Raw genomic sequence first — 7669 nt, 5'->3', positions numbered from 1 at the left:
TATCTTAATTGTCGACCGCCGTCGCTGAGTGCGCAATAAGTTGTTATAAGTTGCTTCAGTTACTGCTTGATTTGAATTTCCCGATTACCGTGGTGCACAAGGCCATAAATTGCGATAAGCACCACTCATGATTGCAATGATAGTCATAATAATTATAATAACCATCATGATGATCATAAACTTCCTTTTCTATTATACTATGAGTTGCGCACGATACATAACAAAGACAACGTTTTTTCAGCGAATATTAGAGCGATATCGGGCCCAGCTAAACACGTCATTAAGCGCGAAGTATCTCATCCCAGAGGTCTAACATGTCACCTTGAAATCTGCGTTCTTGTACTGTTCGGGTAGGCCTATCTTACGAAACGGGAGTGATACTGCGGAGCGGCCGCAGATATTGGAATTACATACCTTTGTGTAATTATTATGATCTTCTTACAAACTGCATATGACGGTTTCGTTTTGGCGGTGGATCGATTTGCCGACTTTTCTCCTATACAGGAGTGGAGCCGCTTTAGGATGTACATTTGCTTAAAATTTCCACGCTAGGCCGGAGGTAATCGTCTGGCGAAACGGTGAACTGGCGGGCCGGCAGGAATGTCGTCGCGTAAGTAGTAGTATAGATCGGTCGTGAGGTGGGTGGGGTTCTTATGGGCGGGGTGGTGACTCGCCTGAAAACCGGGGGTGGTGACTCGCCTTTTTAGACCCCCCTCTAGGCGGTGATTCGCCATGTGTTCTTATGGGTGCGGTCGTGATTCGCCCTTTCAGGTATAGCTCGTGGCGGTGATTCGCCGTGAAAACTCGTGGTCGTGACTCGCCTTTTTTGCTATAGGCGGTGGCGGTGATTCGCCTGTCGTGTATTCTTACGGAATCTGTGGTGACTCGCCATGTGTTCTTATGGGTGCGGTCGTGATTCGCCCTTTCGGGTATAGGCATCTCTCGCATATCGTATTGAAAACTCGGGGTCGTGACTCGCCTTTTTTGCTATAGGGGGTGGCGGTGATTCGCCTGTCGTGTATTCTTACGGGATCTGTGGTGACTCGCCATGTACTCTTATGGGTGCGGTCGCATGCGGCTATTGCGTCTTATGGCGGGGGTGACGAGCGGCTCTTATTTCTTACGGTGGGGGTCGCATGCGGCTATTGCGTCTTATGGGTGCGGTCGTGATTCGTACTTTCGGTATAGACTGCGGGCGGCATGTCGTACTTTCAGCAAAAAAGGTGTGAAATAGTTTGCTAAGTCTAGGAATCACTTGCAAGGTAATATTTTGGTATTTAGTTTACCACAGAGCCGGCGTAGACGGTGATTCGAATATCAACAATAACAACGGTCACAAATTAACACTTCAAATAGCTGTGAAATAGTTTGCAAAACCCCGCGATCGCTGACAAGATATTGTCTCGGTCATAACCATCTTTCATGACTTGGTGTCATAGCCATACCGATCACTCACGCGGTGAAATTTTCGTAATCAGTTTGACACAGAACTTGATTTCGCTGGTAAGATTTAACAAGTAACGAATAACAGACCGCCAGTGTCGGTAACTTGAATGGCGACAAATTGTCACTTATTTCCGCTCTAACCCTAATCCTCTGTGAAGTGAGCGCTTATTCAAAAGGGTGTGATATAATTTTAAAATCCGACGACCACTCACCGGATAATGCTTCAGACATAGCAATCCCTCAAGCCCGCTCACAAGGTAATATTTCGGTAATTAGTTTGTCCCAGAACCGTCGCAGACGGTGATTCGAAAACCAACAATTTGTCACTTGCCCGCGATCGCTATATGTTTCACGCCTCGCGAAAAGTGGCTGACTTTAGTTGCGTGATAAGATCCATGAAAATATTCAATCGATGTGTTAGTTTGTCAACTTCCCAGCAAACACAAAACCGTAAAAGGATCATCCGGGATCATCTCGATTAGGTTCTGATTTTCTAAGTGTCGAGGGAATGTCTAAAATACGTAGTAGGATGGTCTTGTGGTTATATTCAATCAGAATAAATTCATACTCGGTGTTGTTCCATCTCATGCATTAGGCTTCGTTATATCCGGTAGTTAACCTAATAATGCAAATTTTCTATCTCTCGCGGGTACGACTAAAATACGTAGAAAGGATGACTTTGTCGGTACATTCAATCATGATGAATTCTATCCGGTTTTGTTCGATCTCATGCGGTAGCTTCGTTCTATCCATTAGAAAACAATGTTCTCCCTTCGTTTTATTGCGTGAGGATGTCACCGGTGTTGTATATTCGTGTTGTTGCTCTAAGGTCGAATAGTTTTGTTTTCCTCTGATATATATGATCTTCATTATATATATATTCGCTCTTTCGGTAATCTCGCATGTTCAACGAGTATGGTTAATAGTTTTATTCAGAGAATAACTAAATAAGTGATATGTTGTACGTTTAGGAATATGATTATCGATGCGTGACTTCTAGAATATTTCGGCGATTCAAATTTTACGTCATCGGCTCATCGCGCCATACAAAGATTTGAAGCGCAACAGGTCGCAGCCAGGCATAGTTCGCTCTTTCTGTATGGTAAATGCCGTAAATATATAGGAATTGTGACTGACTGAGGTAGCGGGTAAAGGTATATATGCAGTAGCATATAGCTTATGGGGTATTTCGAAGTGCCTGTAGTATATGACGCCTAGAGCTGTTTGACTTTCTGCAAAACAGGTGTAGACAACTATAGAAAAGTTTCAGCTTTTCCAGGTTAGAATTAGAGCTAAACCGTTTTTCCGAATTAGATTACAATTATATTGCTGGCATTTCGCTCTAATTTAGTGAAATTAGACCACTATAATTCGCTTCAAACGTTTGAATTACCGGTACCTATACCTACGGTATATCATAATATTTATGCTTGAATTTTCTAGGTATATAAGTCATATAGATACATTCCTGTAGAACACTGATTCATGATTTTATAAAAGTTGGTGCAAGAATGGACATTTTCAACTTGATGTTGATTAATGGAGCAAAATTTGATATTTGAGTGCAATTATACCTCGAATCCAGTGACAAGATTATTAATCGTTGAAACCAAACGCAGCTTGATTATGTTGGCCCAGAGAATTTGGCTAGCCAGACCATATTGATGGAATATGGTCACAGTAAGATAATATTTTGGGCTATTTTACATGAACTTTCCAACATTTGATTTGATATGTCCACTAAAACAGTTGTTATTCTGCTTTCGAATAAGACCTTAATTGCTGGTTTCAATGGTAACTGTGTTTGTCAAAGGCTGCAAAGGTAATTTCTTTTCCTTGTTAGATGTTTATTTGTTTGTTTGTGGTGTTCATGGTGGTGGTTCGACTACATTGGTCATTTTACACCAGGCCGGTTCTTATTATTATTGTTTCGTATCTGCCCGATTACCAATGAACTCGGCACTTAGTGAATTCGACCGCACAAACTCGGCACTTGGTGAATTCGGCCGTGGTAGATCTCGTAGCGGTACCGGTCACCATGATTGGTTACTGGAATGTTTGCCGGTGAACGTGGCACTTTAAGTGGTTGTCAATGTTGTACGGCGGTCAGGGCATGCGTAGATCACACAGTCGCGGCGTGATTAGATCACAGATTGCGTAATTGCGGGAAATAACGCGACGCTCTTCACTTGGTGAACTCGGCCCTTGGAGGAATTGGCACTAGAACACCTTCGCATTAGAAATGCATTTAGTATGAATGAGCAGTATCAAAAAGGAAATTTAAACGTGTCGTGGCTTGTGGTAGATCTCGTAATCTTGGGATCCTTCAACCGTGTTATCGAGACACCCTAATCCCAGAGTGGAATCGTCTCTCCAAAGGCAAAAAATAATTTATTTTGACGTGATCATGCGAAACATTTGTTGATGAGGAACACTGGCTTGTCGTGATCGATAAACGAAGAAGCGCCGCTTGATGTTCCACAGTTTTGATCTCACATACAACGCCAAGATCCATCTTCTCAAAACTTACACGACACAGGCCCGTGACTCACGCCATCGATTCCAAGCAGACCGCGCGTGGTCGGTATATGAGCGCTGTGTTATTTCCCGTGGCTACGCAATCCGTGATCTAATCACGCCGTGACTGCGCGATCTACGGATGCCCTGACCTTACAAGATTGACGAATCACTTGATAATACTATTATTAGTTTGATAATTCATATTAATAGCTGTAAATACACTTCATTTCAAAATTTCCTGAGGGCCGAATTCACCAAGTGCCGAGTTTGTGCGGCCGAATTCACCGAGTGCCAGGTGCATCGGCAACCATCTGCCCACTTACAGCACGGCCCACTCCTAGGCTTTTCAAGACATGGCTATGCGAATCAGATGGCGAGGAAGAGCCTAGATAAACGGCCAACACTTCGGTAGGAATTATGGAGTCGACGTGTCACGCTCGAACCCGCAATTCATTGGTGTTTAGCTATAATGGAACGTACCACTACGTTTCCTCGCCATACCTTGTAAAATGAGACCGTAGCATTTGGCATTTCGTGTGGCAATTGACTTTTGTGTGGAAAATTGTGTTCGTTTTAGAACTTATCCGAAACTTTTATTCCGCCATAGATTGTATATGATAATACAATATCGGAATTGATCCTAGAAGAATTCCAAGGCAACTCACCACAAAGGAGGATTTAAAGAAGTTTGATGGAAAATTGAATGAAAGCAAAAGCCTTTGCAAGAGATGTGGTATGTTGAATCTGTTTTGGTATTTTTAAATAGGCCTACTTTGTTGTGCCGATAGCAGACAGTATATATAAACGTAAGATGTGGAAGCTATCAAGGTGTTTTTAGAAATTCAGTCAGTCAAAGTGGACGATCGTATTGCTTGGATTATATTTAGGCTTATTTTAGCATCTTTGAGATGCAACTCTAAACGTGGACGGTCATGAACAGTAGGGCTCTTCAAAAATGACTTTTTTTCTCAAATCGTACTGGCTACTTGATAAAATTGTTAGGTTACCTAATTTAAGCCTACAAACAAAATATGGTTCAAATCCAGCCAGTATCCGCTTTGCTACAAGAGAAGAAAGTTCCTATTTATTATATAAAAATGAATAATAAAAAATTTGAAGATTTTCTGTTAACCCCATGAAAGTGTTAGGCTGTCTATAGAAACGATGCTCACCAAATTTGGTTCAATTCCAACCAGTGGAAGCGGAGTTATTGCTGTCGAAAAATTTGGATTTTAATAAAATAGTACTTACGGTGAGCACAACTTTAATAAGTAAACAAAGAATCGGTCACCGTAAATACTATTTTATTCAAATCCAAATTTTTCGGCGGCAATATCTCCGCTTCCACTGGTTGGAATTGAACCAAATTTGGTGAGCATCGTTTCTATAGACAGCCTAACACTTTCATGGGGTGAACAGAAAATTTTCAAATTTTTATTACCTATTTATTTTTATATAATAAATAAAAACTTTCTTCTCCTGTAGCAAAGCGGTTACTGGCTGGAATTGAACCAAATTTTGTGTTTAGGCTTAAATTAGGTAACCTAACAATTTTATCAAGTAGCCAGAACGATTTGAGAAAAAAAGTCATATTTTAAGAGCCCTAATGTCCATGTCAGAGAAACGTTTTAGGGTAGGCCTACTCTTATGTCTCGCAGCGTTCTCTACATAATTGTCAATTGCGATACAAACTGTTTGCTTGTATTGGTAAAGCCATCCAACTTCGAATTGTAAAATGTTGGGAGTCTTGATATCAAATTTTTGAAAGGTGCACTTTGAGAAGATTTCGGAATCTGTCAAATTATACAAAAATTTAGCAAATTCTTTGACATATTTCATCTATTTGGGACTCGATCAACGTAAAAGAATTGGTTATCATTTTATACAATATATTGTATTTGTAGTTGAAGTATAGTAATAATTCTTATGGTTACCGCACTTGTAACGATTCACGGCCATAACTGGAATAATTAGAATGATATAACTTTCAAATTGTCATGCATTTTGCAACAACATTGTTCTCAATTTTCAAGGTGCTGACCATTCGAGGAAGAATCACCCACCGGGAATTCACGATCCGTAAACGCGGCCGACTGTTTCTCTCCTCAAGCGGAAGCGACAGAGAAGAGGAACGAAGAGAAAAAAGGAGCAGAAATAGCAAGAGTGTGACAAGTCGCGTCCGTTCGCTTTAATGCGTATTTCCATCCGCGAAGTAGTAGGTGGGAAAACTAATGGGCGTTTGGTTAGGGCTTATATAAGGTTGACTCCAGCGCTGTATTTGCTAAATGTTGCTATGAAATAGGGGTGGTGTCATTTGGTATCAATATTGACTATTGAAAGACCATTTGTTAGTGGTCATGGATTTGTTCGGCCAATATGCAGTAATTTCTGATGGTCACTTCCCGGGCTTCTGTTCTCTAACCCCTCATGATTGTTATTCTGCTTCTAGTAAGACTGTCGATTCTAATGTTTTATCGTATCATTTGTCGGAGGTTTCGCTCGCTTTATTTGCAACGTTTTGCTCTCTGCTAGGTCAATTACTGGCTAAGTATCACTACAGCCTAAGAAACTGCACTAATTCTCATTTTAATGTCTTGCTGGTTATCTTGCTGTCAATTCTAATAATTTATTAATGTCTATACCAGTGCTGCCACTCAAATGTTTTGTTCTCTGTACACAATATTGTTAGGTCTTCAGCTTTCCAGGCAGAGTATAATTCCACTTTCTAGACTTGAGTATATATATATCTCTCCAACTAGCTGCCAAATAACTGATTCATTTGGATTGAATTGATCATTTTGGACAGAATGTGAAGAAATTTTAGTCAAGAATTCTTTTTGTGTTAGTGGCTGTTTTCAAAGAGTGCTGAAGTAGTCATCGTTGATCTTGATAATCAAGTAGAAGTGACGAATGAAGTCAGTTCTCTAGTCATATAATATTAAAAAATATAATAATAAAACTTGAAAACTTGAGTGGAAATAGTGCAGAATCGAATCCATTTTAGTAAGTATGGGCGAAAAAAAATGTAGGAGTCATTCGTTAGTCGCTACCTCTGCCATTTTCGCAGTACGAATGTCTTAGCTATTAATCATCATTTTATTTCTGCAGGGTGTTGAAAAAAAAGGCCGCATGCTGGTTATTTAACTGGCTCATCAGAAGATGAAACCTGATGATAAGGACTGTTTTCACTTTCTTTCTAAAGACATTCGTTCGTTTGTTCGTTTTATTTTTTACAACGGCATTATTGCCAATTCGTTTGAAATTAAATTATCACAAATGTGATTAATATGTAGTAAATAATGTGGTGTGTGTACGCAGCCGTGATCAGGTTAAGCCCATAGTGGTAGAAAACAGGTTATTATATCAGGATCTTCTTCTTCTAACGTAGGATCTACATTCTACTCACCATGTTTAAAGGCTGTAGCATCTGCATAATATTTACATTATTAAAGGACATGGAAAAGACGTTGAATTGAGTCGACACAAAATCCCCCTTTCTACGACCTGCCGAGATCTAACATCTACTATATCGGCTCGGCTTTTCTACATCTTTGGTCTGTACTGTGTTTGCTGGGTTGAAATGTAACTCACTACACAAATCAAGTTGAATCGTATTTGAATGTATTGATTCGCCCCAACTCAAATCCTATTAACGCGATCTGTTGAATCGAACGTAACCTGAATATTACTGACGCCAACATTC

The 7669-nt window shown here is 40.3% G+C and overlaps 1 long non-coding RNA gene across 2 annotated transcripts; it reads left to right on the top strand.

The window, feature by feature from the left end:
- Positions 1–4552: 4552 nt before the first annotated feature.
- On the top strand, positions 4553–7248 carry LOC145436907 (uncharacterized). 2 transcript variants are annotated; one of them, XR_013914482.1, is made up of 3 exons: positions 4553–4699; positions 6000–6185; positions 7075–7248. It is a non-coding gene; the product is annotated as an uncharacterized LOC145436907 (long non-coding RNA). The 2 variants fall into 2 exon arrangements; XR_013914483.1 differs by lacking the exon at positions 4553–4699 and adding an exon at positions 5817–5837.
- Positions 7249–7669: the final 421 nt, after the last annotated feature.

The sequence above is a fragment of the Botryllus schlosseri genome, chromosome 4, assembly GCF_051294905.1.
Source record: "Botryllus schlosseri isolate E-star chromosome 4, Bs_hap1, whole genome shotgun sequence".
NCBI lineage: Eukaryota > Metazoa > Chordata > Ascidiacea > Stolidobranchia > Styelidae > Botryllus > Botryllus schlosseri.
This window is presented reverse-complemented; position numbering and strand designations above follow the sequence as displayed.